Raw genomic sequence first — 13565 nt, 5'->3', positions numbered from 1 at the left:
TGTATTTTTGGGTCCTATCTTTAAGTTTTCTAATTGTTCTAACTGTAAAGCCATGAGCTTGGATTGTATATTTTCTACTTTCTAAAAATACTATTCTTACAGTGCTAGACTAATGTCTGAAATTCAGATATCTCAGCATTTTATCAGGAGAAATTTTTTTTTTTATACTTTTATGAAGCACAAGTCGTAGATCATTCCAAAAGCCTTTGGTAGAACAAAGGTTGTTTGGTAATTGAGTTCAAGCCCTGAGTGCTCTTTCCAAGTAGTTTCTAATTGGTGATGATAATTTGCCACAATTTCATCCTTTAGTTGTTTACAATTTTGAATACATGACAAATCCTTTTTAATAAGATAAAACTCAGAATGGCTTCAAATAGTTTTTCCTTAATTTTTTATTCTCTGACTAGACTCATCAGTAGCTTCAGATCCCTTAAAATCTTCCAAGATCTTTCATTTAGCTTTCTTAAGCCAAAGAGAGGCATCTCTGGGTCCCACAAATAAATGGATAAGTTGATATAAGTTGGGGAGTCTCAGAGAGTAAGAATCCAAGACCTCCTAAACTTTTCAATAGATTTCCGTTTCTTTTTTTTAATTTTTTTAAAGATTTTATTTATTTATTTGAGAGAGAGACAGAGAGAGTGAAAGAGAGAGAACAGGAGCAGGGTGAGAGGCAGAGGGAGAAGCAGACTCCTCACTGAATCGGGAATCTGATGTGGGGCTTGATCCTGGGACTCCGGGATCATGACCTGAGCCTAAGGTGGACACTTAACTGATTGAGCCACCTAGGCACCCCTAGATTTCCCTTTCTTTTTGGGAACTGGAATCTTTAACCAAGACCAAGGTTTATATGTTACTTCCTCAATTTGGTCTTTGTTAGGAATAGGTGGTGGGAGTGGCTTGAGCATCATCATGTACAGAAGATGGAGATCCAACAAATTAAGTTGTCAAGGAAAACTGAAGAGCAGGAGAGCAATTTGAGAGGGGAAGGAAAGGGGAAATGAGGAGTAGGGAGGCATTGGAGGATGGGATCTAGGGGACTGTATTTGGAGAGGACCAAGCAGGGTCTCAAGGTCTGGACTTTTTGTTCCAGGGCTCCTCTATGATGCAAGCAGTCAGCAGGGATTCAAGAAAGGGGGTTTTCAGTCAACTGTAAGGCTACCATGTTCTAAATCAATGGTAAAAAAGAAGTCTGGGGTTCTAACCCAGTTTCACGAGTACAGTCAGACTCTTAAGAACCAAAATCTATCCTTACTGCGCTTTAATGGACTATCATCTGGAGCACCGGATCAGGAGTCAGTCTCACCAATGGATCACTGATCAATCAGTCAGGAATGGGGACAAAGGTCTAACAGATGTGTATTTGGAGTCTCAGGTGAGAGTTCTGGAAGTATATTGATGAAGTTGCTTTTATCTGAGTTGCAGCACCAGAATATAAAAGAAACATTACTCTGACACTTATTAAAATGATAAGGAGGGCTTTAATCAAACTATTGCAATAGGTGTCAAGGCTGTTGCAACAGAGAAATACTGAGCTCAATTCCAAATATAGCAAAGCCAGCTGGGAATATATAGTTGACAAATAGAGACAGGTTCTATGAACAGAAAGGTACTAAGTAATGAGGGTCGGGAGATTCTTGCTAAACTGGCTTAACAGGATTCTTGTTAAAGACAGCAAGGACTTAGATATTAAGAGTCTTAGCCACTTCAAGCTGCTATTACAAAAATACCGTAGATGATGCTTAAACAACAGAAATTTCTTTCTTCACAGTTGTAAAGGCTAGGAAGTACAAGATCGAGGTGTCAGCAGCTCCTGTGTCTGGTAAGAGCTTGACTCCTAGTTTGTAGATAGCTGTTTTTTCATTGTATCTGCCCATGGCTGGAAACAAAGAGAGATTCTGTTTCATCTAGTTTTTATTAGGGCATTAATTCCATTCATGAAGGTTCCACTCTCATGATCTAATTACCTCCAAAAAGCCCCACCCCCAAATGCCATCACATTGGAGATTTAGGCTTTGACATTTGAATTTGGGGGAGACCCATTCAGTCCATCGCATTCTACCCCTGGCTCCCCCAAACTCATGTCCTTTTCATGTACAAAAAGCATTCATTCCATTCCTATAGTCTCAAAGGTCTTAATACATTCTAGCATAAATTCTAAAGTCCAAAGTCTTGCCTAAATATCATCTAAATCAGATATGAGTGAAAGTTGAGGTGAAGATCCATCCTGAGGCAAAATTCCTCACCAGCTGTGAACCTGTGGAACCAAACAAATTATATGCTTCCAAAATACAATGGTGGGACAGGGTAAAGATAGACATTCTGTTTCAAAAGGGAAAAATAGGAAAGAAAGGTGTGAGCGTCCTAAGCAAGTCTAAAACTAGCAAGGGAAACTCTATGACATTGTAAGGCTCGAGAATAATCCTCTTTTTCTTGATACTCTGCCTTTTGGATCCACTGGGGCAGTGGCCCTGCCTCTATAACTCTGCATGGTGGGGATTGTGTGGCTGTGTCTCTGCCTGGCAGGGGTCATGTGCCTGTGGTTCTACACAGTGAGGGTCATGCCTCTACAGATCCTCCACTAGATATTGCTCCTACCCTTTGAAATCGAGGTGGAGGCAGCCCTGCTCCCCCCTTCCCCCAAGGTCCATGCACTCTGGGCCTGGGGTGGGAGTGGCAACCCTGATAATCTCTGAATCAAATTCAGGGTCCTTCTCCCCTTGTCTGAAAGAATAGTACACATTAGCAGCAGAAGAGCGCTATGGTTGTTTGTTGGGTCTAAGAAGTCTGAGAGTCTTTGGTCATTTCATCCTGTTTTCTCTGTTTCCTCCATTCCAGTTAGCAGGGTTTCTCCTGGCATAATCCCATCTCTGATCTTGCCTTTTGTTGAGATGGCTGATTACATTTGTGGTTCATACCCACACTGACTTCCTTATGAAATGGCCCATCTGCCACCACACCCTTTCTGTTCTCTTGTGAGAACACTTTCTTATTTTTTGTAATATGAGAAGCCTGAGAATTTTCCAAATCTTTAAGTTCTGGTTCCTTTTTGCTTAACAAGTGGTCTTCAACTACTTTTTCTCTTCTCACATTTTACTATAGGCAGTCAGAAGGAACTGAGCTGATCCTTCAATGCTCTTCTTAGAAATCTCTTTAGTTAAATATCCAACTTGATCTACATTCTACAAAGTGCTAAAATGTGAACATAATTCAGTGAGATTGTCACTTTATGAAAAAGATCATCCTTCCTCCAGTTTCCAATAGCATGTTCCTCGCCTCCGTCTGAGTTCTCACCAGAATCACCTTTCCATTTCTCTTCATGGCAATATTGGCATTTTCTAGAAGATACTTCAAAATTCTTCCAGCCTCTGTCCATTACCCAGTTCCAAAGCTGCTACCATATTTTTAGGTATTTTTTAAAGCAGCACCTCCCTTCTTGATACCCAATTCTTTTTTGGGAGAACACAAGCATTTAATCCATGCCATTAAGAGTAGGTGATAAGGAATCTTAACATATAGCAAGGGTGGGGGAATCTCAATAAACTAACTTTGTAAGATTATTTTTTTTTAAGATTTTATTTATTTGTTTGACAGAGAGAGACACAGTGAGAGAGGGAACACAAATAGCGTGAGTGGGAGAGGGAGAAGCAGGCTTCCTGCTGAGCAGGGAGCCCAATGCAGGGCTCGATCCCAGAACCCTGGGATCATGACCTGAGCCAAAGGCAGATGCTTAACGACTGAGCCACCCAGACACCCCTACCAAGATTATTATTGAAGTTGGGCTGGGGGCACCTGGGTGGCTCAGGTGGTTGAACGTCCGACTCTTGACCTCAGTTCAGGTCTTGATCTCAGGGTTGTGGGTTCATGCCCCACATGGAGCCTACTTAAAAAAAAAAAAAGAAAGAAAAAGAAAAAGTTTGGCTAGGCAAGCCAAGGACAAGGACCAAGGTCAAGGCCTGGTTGAGAAGAGAAGAGAGCTCAGAGAGACCCTCACCAAAGAATGGTGAAGAAAGAAATTTTTGTCCTTGGGTGCAAACTACATGTGCTTTCCACTCAACTTTGCTATGAACCTAAAACTGCTCTAAAAAATAAAGTTATGGGCAATTATTTTAATTAAAAAACATGGGCAAAATTCTTGATGCTCTGCAAAAGAAGATATATGAATGGCCAATAAGAACATGAAAAAATATTCATATATTTATGTAAGTTAAACTACCATGAGCTAACAATACATACCCATCAGAATGGCTAAAACTGAAAAGACTACCAAATGTTGGTGAGGTCGTGGAGCAAGTAGAACTGTCATATGTTGTTGGTGGAAGCATAACATGCTACCTCTACTTGGAAAAAGTTATGACAGTTTCTTTTAAACTAAACATACACTTACCCTATCACCCAATAATTCAATTCATAGCTATTTACCCAAGAGAAATAAAAACATACATTCACAGAAAAAAATGATAAGGAAATAACTTATTTTAAAGGAGGACTGGACAAGAGAACCAGTATGTTCCTGGAAGAACCTGGCAAAATCCTCATTGAGACTCAAAGAATCCCATAAAATATTGATACAGAAAAAACGAAAGCAGCTTACACTTAACATAACTAAGTGCACAATATAAAGATGCACCATGAATAGGAAGGAACAAAAACAAAAGAAAGTAGAGACCTTCCAAGTCTTTAGACATAGAATTATCAAAAGCATATTAGGAGCACCCGGGTGGCTCAGTTAGTTAAGTGTCTGCCTTTGGCTCAGGTCATGGTCCTGGGGTCCTGGGATCCTGGGACAGAGCCTCATGTGGGCTCCCTGCTCAGTGGAAAGCCTACTTTTCCCCTCTCCCTCTGCCCCTCCCCCTACTTGTGCTCACTCTCTCTCTCTCTCAAATAAAATGAATCTTTTTTTTTAAAAAAAAGCACATTAAAAAACTTAAATTCTCTATGCTTAAAGAAATAAAAGACAGGGGTGCTGGGTGGCTCAGTCAGTTAAGCATCTGACTCTTGGTTTCAGCTCAGGCCTGCTAAAAAATCTTAAAAAAATAAATAAATAAAAGAAAAACTTTAAAATATCTGCAGGAAATGGTGAACTACAAGATTACATAATGTATTTGAAAATGAGCTTATAGAAATTCCAAAGCAAAAATTAGAATAATTTTTCTGAAAAACTCAAAAGATGGGTTTAGAAGATTAGACCCTCTCTGTGGAGAAAATAAAAGTAACATGATCCAACCCACTGATGCCTGCAGTACTTCTTTCGGTCTTTGTTTGTTGTTGTTTTATCAGTGGGTGAGGAAGTGTGCCCTACTTCATTAAATGTTTTCAGTATTTTGTCCTGTTATTTTTTATTCAGAATAATGTTAAATAAATAACTGAGCTCAAAATAAAAAATCCCAAACTCTCAGTAATAATACAAAAGAAATCTAAGCAAAATCCCTAAAATTCCTGGGTTTTGTATAATACATTTGTCTCTTGGACAGAGTGGGTTTTTTTTGAGTCACAGAACAATCAAAGCAAGCCTAACACAGGTGATAGTGATCATGATGACGACAGCAACAAACACAATGCTGACAAGAGCTCACCTTCATCAATTCATGTTTTGATACTGACTATGGATTTTTCATATATTTTTTTTACAAGGTTACAATGCAGAAAGCAAAAGTCATTGTGCAGTCCTGACTGACACCAAAGCCAGCACTTTTAAACAGGACTGCATTTAGTCACTCAGTGCATATGTACTGACCACTGACCATGTGCTGTGGAAGGCACTGGAAGACACTGGGAAGGCATTGAGGATTCTGTGGTTGGAATAATAGCCGTGGTCCTTGTTCAGAAATCAGACATTAAAACAAGTTATACAAACCAATGTAATTTTTGAATGTCTAAGAAGCACTGTAAAGGAATAATACTGGGTGCCTCGAGTAAGTATAGAAGGGACACCCGATTTAGATTAGCCAGCCAGCCATCTTACCCTGATGAAATGAGAGGGAAGATGCATTTTTAATACGAGTGCCATTATGGAAGAAATGAGGGGGAAGGAGGGTTTATGGGCAAAATTCCTGATTGCACAAGAGGTGGGTGTGTTCGGGACCTAAATGAAAGTCCATGCACTAAAGCTGAGAGCATATGTGATGGGAAGAGCCAGCAGCCGGCAGACTGTAGGATCTTGCGGCCCCAGTATGACAACCGCAAGCTTTTATGGAAAGTGACATGACTTATCTCTTTTACAAAACTCACTGTGATGACTGGATGAAAATGAATTGGAGCCTGCCAAAAATGATGATTCCTGGCCATGCCATCAGCCCTAAAAATAGGCTTCTAAAAATTACTAGCCTCTTTGTAAAAGATTTAAAATGCTAAGTGCCATACACTTGCTTAAAAAAAACAAGAGGTGCCAGACTCTTACACATAACGTTTTCCCCCTTGCTCCCTCCAAACTGCACACACTTCCAGTCACTACTTTTTTTTTTCCAGCTTTAGTAAAATATAATTGACAGATAACATTGTGTAAGTTTAAGGTGATTTGAAAATGATCTAATATAAAGGTTTTTTACCCAGCAAAATAATCTCTTAAGTCAGTTAAGGCCCTTTGAAATGGCATTTCCTGTGAACAGAGTTCAGATTTCAACTGACAGTAACGAAGAGCTACTTTCATAATGGACTTGTTTCCAGGAAATCAGGTACCTTTCTGTATGAGCAAAACAAGAGACTATTTTTGATCATGTAATTCCGTAGCAAAATGGTTTAAAAGTGTTCAGTTAAACCACTGTCCCTAACGTGCTTTTGCAGGCTCTCTTTAGACACCACATTCTTCCACTAGTGGCTACCTGCATTTCACTCACCAGAAAAACTGGCGAGTTCATGAACTTTACAACTGCTGCCTGGCTGGCAACTTCGCCAAAACCCGAGTGGTGTAGTTCAATCCAAGCTGCATGGCTCTCTCTTTCTGTGATACGTCTTGCTACAGAGTTTCCAGCAAAGGTATCTGGGCAATATTTAAATTCAGAGTCTTCTACACACAGCCTCCTTCTTTCTTAGAATAAATACAAGGATAACATAAAAAGATAAAGATTTATTAAACATCCGATCCTCTTGATAGAGAGGCAAATGTGCATTGTAAAAATTCATTGACATGCCTACAGGAGGAGAGGGGGCAAATACAAGGATGTGATACCTACACAATAAAAGATGGGGCTACATTGCTTTGTTAGAGAAATTTTAATTGTTCCTAAAAGCAAGGTAGAGAGTAAAGGAAAGAATAGAATAGGCAGAGGAAAGCAGAGCCAGCAAGGTAGAAAGGGGCTGGGTTTCAATGGAGTGAAATGTTCACGGTTCCCTTCAATCTGTGACAAAGCAAAGCAATCAGGAAAAAAAGATGTCCTCCCTCATCTTTAATAAAATCTATTACAACTCAGGTAAGTTTTATGGATAGTCTTGGATTTGGCAGTGGGGCTCTATCTCTGATTGAATTACTACCTAAAAGGTGAGAGGTCAGCTTCCCCAAGATTGCAAAAATTATGCTCCCAGGAATCCGACAAAGACCCAGCGTGGTCTCCGCTAGCCCTTGAAAATACCCAAACATCACACGAAAATAAAGGGAATCACTCTTTGATGTGCTTTTCCCTTTGGGAGTCTGTATAATTTGGGACAGTATGTTTGAATTACATAAATGGGTTTTTATTCCAATAAATGATCTCAGCAGATTGAGGAAGTTCACCATGAACAAGCAAACAAAAAAGAGCTCTGAAAGTGAATTCCTAGGGAAGGGAACGGAAGTCCATGCCACATATTCTTGGACTGCTCTGAATTCTTTACTGTGTCTCATATGTCAAGACAGAATGACCTGGAGACTGGCTTACATGCATGAGATTGACCCTTGGTGCTGGAGGATAAGCTACAAATTATGTGCTGCCCAAAACTAGGGATGGTCTTAGAAATGTTGAAAAAATGAAAGCAACCTAAATGTCTTTCAAATGGATTTCAATCAAATCCAAAAGTTATATATGTATCTATTTAAGCATCTACTCAAGAATACACTTACTAACTCACAAGATCTCAAAAAAAAATTGTGTGAAAAAAGAAATATTAAAAACAGGTGTATATACTAAATGACATCATTTTCGTAATAAAATAACAAAAGGATAGCAGATAGCCAATAAACATATGAAAAGATGCTCAATTATATGAGGCATTAAAATCACAATGTGTTACCAATGCACATCTGCCAAATGAAAGATAAGCCAACAATACCAATGATCCATGAGGCTGTAGAGTACATGGAATGCTCTGTGATGCTAGTGCAAATAGAAATTAGTACAACATGAAAATGTTTGGTAGTATCTGCTAATGCTGACTGTCTTTACAGAAATCTTTTTCTATGTATGTGCACATCTTTTCTATGTATATACACAGGAAGAATGTGTACATAAATGAATGAAAAAATATAAAAAATAAAAATTGTTTTCATAATAGTCAAAAAACTAGACAATGCTCAGCGTCTGAGTGGCTCGGTCATTAAGCGTCTGCCTTCGGCTCAGGTCATGATCCCAGGGTCATGGGATCGAGCCCACATCAGGTTCCCTGCTCCACAGGAAGCCTGCTTCTTCCCCTCTCCCCCTCGCTCCCCCTGCTTGTGTTTCCTCTCCTGCTGTGTCTCTCTGTCAAATAAATAAATAAAATCTTAAAAAAAAAAACTAGACAATGCTCAAATGTCCATCAACACTTGTGTCAATAATTATGGCAATTCATAGAAGGGAATACTATATGGCAATGAAAAAAATGATCTACAGCTACATATAAAAATATGGACTAATCTCACAAGCATATTGAAAAAATATACTAGATACTAAAAATTACATAGTTTATGATTCAATTTTTTATAGTGCTAAAGCAGGGTAGTTGTTATCTTTGATTGGGAGAGATGGGAGGTGACAGAGCAGAATGGCAGGGTGAGGAAGACTTTGGGAGTCCTGTCATGATTTGATATTTGTATTTGGGTGCTGGCAATGTGGATGTGCTTAGTTTGAAAAATTCATAGGCATACATAGATTTATGAGGTGTGCACTTTTTTGTATATATATTTATGCTCAAAGAAGATTATTTAAAACACATCTGGGAATAAATCTAACAAACATATACAAGAACTATACATGGAAAACTAGAATATTACTGAGAGATTTTCTTTCTTTTTTTAAAGGTTTTATTTATTTATTTGAGAGGGAGAGCATAGGTGGGGAGAGAGAGAGGGAGAAGCAGACGGCCCTCCGAGCAGGGCGCCTGATGTGGGGCTTGATCCCAGGATCCTGAGACTACGACCTGAGCCAAAGGCAGACACTCAACCGACTGAGCCACCCAGGCACCCCTACTGAGAGATTTAAAAAAGGTCTAATCAATGGTGGAACATATAAAGATCATGGAAGGCTCATTATTTTTAAAATTTCATTTATCTCCAAATTTATCTATAGAATCAATGTAATTCCAAACAAAATCCCAAAGGATCCACTTGTTTAAAAGGCAAGCTTATTCTAATATCTATATGGAAATGCAAAAAAGCCATGTATGGGCAAGGCAATTTTGAAGAAGAACAAAATGAGAGAAGTTGCCCTATCGTATATCGAAACTTATTGTAAAGTTAGAATACCTAAGGTAGTATGGTATGGGGGCAGGCATAAAGGAATGGATAGAAGCAACAAGCTAGAGAGCTCAGAGACAGACTGACATGGGGATGGGGAGGTGATTCATGGGAACTTTTGGGAATACTATAGTCTTTCCAATGCATGGTGCTAGGTCAATGATATATCCATTAAAAAACCTTCAACTTGAATCCTACATCCCACCTTTCACAAAAGTAATTTTTACATGGTTTGCAGATCTAAATGTGAATGACAAAACAATAAAGTTTAGAAAATAGTAAAGATATTATTTTCATGTCCTCCAGGTTTGGAAATATGACACAAAAGCACCACCCACAAATAAAATGTTGAGGGGCATCTGAGTGGCTCAGTCTGTTAACTGTGGACTCTTGGTTTTAGCTTAGGTCATGATTTCAAGGTTTTTTTTTTTTTTTAAAGATTTTATTTATTTATTTGAGAGAGAGAGAATGAGAGATAGAGAGCACGAGAGGGAAGAGGGTCAGAGGGAGAAGCAGACTCCCTGCCGAGCAGGGAGCCCGATGCGGGACTCGATCCCGGGACTCCAGGATCATGACCTGAGCCGAAGGCAGCCGCTTAACCGACTGAGCCACCCAGGCGCCCATAATTTCAAGGTCTTGAGATCAAGCTCCACATTGGGCTCCGTGCTCAGTGAGGAGTCTGCTTCCCTTCTCCCTCTCTCTCTCTGCCCCTCTTCCTGCTCATGTACTCTCTCTCTCTCTAAAATAAATAAAATTTTAAAAATTGAAAATTTTAACTACTTAAAATTAAGATCTTCTGTTCATCCAAAGACACCATGAAAGAATGAAAAGGCAAACCAAAGACTTCTATTAGATGTACACATGTGTCTATATATGTATGTATATGTACACATGTGTCTATATATATGCATTATTATATATGTATATATGAACACATATACAAACACACATAAACTCAACCTCAGAATATATAAAGCAGTCACAGGGGCCCCTGGGTGGCTCAGTCAGTTAAGTGTCTGACTCTTCGGCTCAGGTCATGATCTCAGGGTCATGAGATCAAGCCCAGCTTAGAGTCTGCTTGAGATTCTCTCTTTCCCTCTCCTTCTGCCCTTCCCCCTGCTTGTACTCTCTCTCAAATAAATAATCTCAAAAAAAACCCAAAACATAAAGCAATCATCAAGTCAAAAAAAGACATACAACCCATTAGAAAAATATGCAAGATAAAAGGATAACCAAATAAATAATAGATGTGAATCAACCTCCTATTTATCACTAATTGTTGAAGAAAAGCAAATTAAACCTGCAATTAGAACTATAAACTCACCAAAATGACTAAAATTTTAAAGTCTGGCATTTCTACATGATGGTGAGACTATGGAGCACTGGAAGTTTATACATTGCTGGTGAGAGTATAAATTGGGACATTTATATTGAAAAATTATTGGATATTATCTACCATAAAATGAACAAATGAACACCACAGGGTCCACTAATTTCAGTCTTAGATATCTGCCCTGAAATGCTTATGTATGTGCTGAGTGCCATAAATGACACCTCAAGTTCTCATCAGCAGAACAGATAATACAATTGAGGTGCATTCATCAAATAGCATACTAAACTGCAACACATATGAATAAATTATTACTGAAACCAACAACTTGAGCGAATTATAAATCATAATGTTGAAGAAGCCAACATAAAACAAATCATCCTGTATAATTCACTTTATGTAAAGATACAAACAGGCAATAGTAATCTACGGTGCTAGAAGTCAGATTTAAGTTTCTGTAGTAATTATCTACTACTACACACAAACTTCCCAAAACAACATCTATCATTTCAGAGTTTCTAGAGGCCAGGAATCTAGGCATGGTTTAGTCTGGTCCTCTGCTACAAGGTCTCTCACAAGCTGCAATCAAGGTGCTGCCTGGGATTATAGTCATCTCAAGGCTCAACAGAGGAAGGATCACCTTTCCAAGCTTAGTCATGCGGTTGTCAATAAAATTAATTTCATCATGGGCTGTTGGACTGAAGGCCACAGTTCCACACTGGCCTGGAGACTAATCTGAACCCTTGCCATCTGGGCCTGTCCACGACAGCAACTTGCTTCATCAAAGTGAGCAAGACAAAAAAAAAAAAAAAAGAAAGAAAAAGTGAGCAAGATAAGAAGACGAGAGTGCTAACGATACGGAAATCAGTCCTTTGTAACCTAATCGTGGAAGTGACACTCCATCACTTTTGCCGTATTCTGTCAGGTTGGAGTTAAAGATAACGAAGTTAAGCCCACACTTAGGAGGGGATTCCATAAGGGTCTGAATACTAGAAGGCAGAGATCATTGTCAAAAGCTGCCTACCTGTTCCCTGTGGGAGAACGGAAGGAATTGAAATTTGAGAGGTGCTGTGACAAGGCCATTTGGGATTTTTGGTAATAATCTATTGCTTGACTTTGGTTATGGTAAAAGAGCATACCTACTTTTTGAAAATTATCTACAGTAAGAATATAATTCAGTTACTTTTCTTCATATATATGATTTATAAATTAATTTTTTTAAAAGAAAATCATTAGGCCCAGAATAGAATTTAGGAAGACAAGAGTGAATATACTTGGCAAGTTTAAAGTGGAATATCAAGACATGAAAACAATACTTTTAGAAAATACGAGGTGAACTGGGGCTCCTGATGAGGGACTAGCCATACAAGGAGCTGCTGAATTTGTGGGATGAGAGACTCTGCAGAAATAAATGGAGCCCTTATGGTCACACTATCGATTAGAGAGCATGCTGTTGGTATAGGAGAATCAACAGAAAGTCCCTGTAGCTTACTGATCAAGGAGTACATGGGATAATCGATGTTTTAAAGATTATTCTGCCAGTGAAGTGGCTGCAAAGCAAGGCACAGTAAAACAGATCATCCAGTTTTCAAATTCTGGGTCTACCACTTACTCACTGTACTTTTGGGGAAGGCACTCAGCCTTTCTGAACTTCATTTACATTTGCAAAGTGAGTATAATATGCCCTAACTTGCAAAGTTCTTGTAAATACCAGTGAGGTCAGGTATGGAAGGAGCACACTGTAGAACTTAGCACACAGTAGATACTCAATACATAATAAGCATTGTTTCAATTTTATTTTTATAATGGAAGACAATCAATGGAGATCTATAATGCCCCGCATTTCATCACTGACATCATCAGAGAATTGGAGAAAGATGGAGAAAGTGCTCTGCTGTTTACCAACTAGCCTACATTTTGTGCCATAGAAAAGTACAGAAGTCCCACCAGACCCCAGCTGGTGTACATGTGCTTTGGATAACCCTGAGGCATAAAATGGATCTGTGATTTTATTTCACCTGAGAGGTTGTTCTGGTTGTGCATGCTACCATAACTAAATCCACTATCTGGACCCTCCTGTGTCTGGTGTAAAAGAATACTGAGCATCTGTTGTGAACCAGAAAGCCTAAAAGATTCTTTACAAGATTTCTCAGGCTGTGGTGGTTGTTGTTATGTCAGGACTGTGTCATACTAGATAATCCTGCTTGATGAACTGCTTGGAAAGAACCTTGGTGGGTGAAGTCCTGAGGTAAGAGACTCTAAATTTCTTATTAAACAAACCTTTTAATTCCAATTCTCACCAGCAAAATTGCAACCTTAATTTCTTCTGTCCCCAGAAAGAATGACTACTACCCCCCCTTTTTTTCTTTTCACTCCTCTTCAAGGCAAAAGTATATTGTCTCTGTTTCCTCTTTTCACTTTTTTCTTTCCACCTCTTATTTTAGTTGACTGCTCTCTGGCTTTAAACCCTAACACTCCACTAAACTGCTCTTGGTATATTTGCCAATGACCTCCATTTTGTCTAATTAAATGGATGTTTCCTAGTATCCATCTTGGTCCCCTGCCTGGCATCATATCTCATAGGTGACTTACGCCTGCTCCTTACCCCTGCTC

General features: G+C 39.0%; 1 pseudogene; it reads left to right on the top strand.

Annotated features, from left to right (window-relative positions):
• Positions 1–1261: 1261 nt before the first annotated feature.
• The window catches only part of LOC113926575, a 36299-nt pseudogene continuing 23995 nt past the window's right edge, over positions 1262–13565 (top strand).

The sequence above is a fragment of the Zalophus californianus genome, chromosome 4 (genome assembly GCF_009762305.2).
Source record: "Zalophus californianus isolate mZalCal1 chromosome 4, mZalCal1.pri.v2, whole genome shotgun sequence".
Lineage (NCBI taxonomy): Eukaryota > Metazoa > Chordata > Mammalia > Carnivora > Otariidae > Zalophus > Zalophus californianus.
The sequence above is the reverse complement of the archived record's forward strand: the minus strand, read 5'-3'. Positions and strand labels throughout refer to the sequence as shown.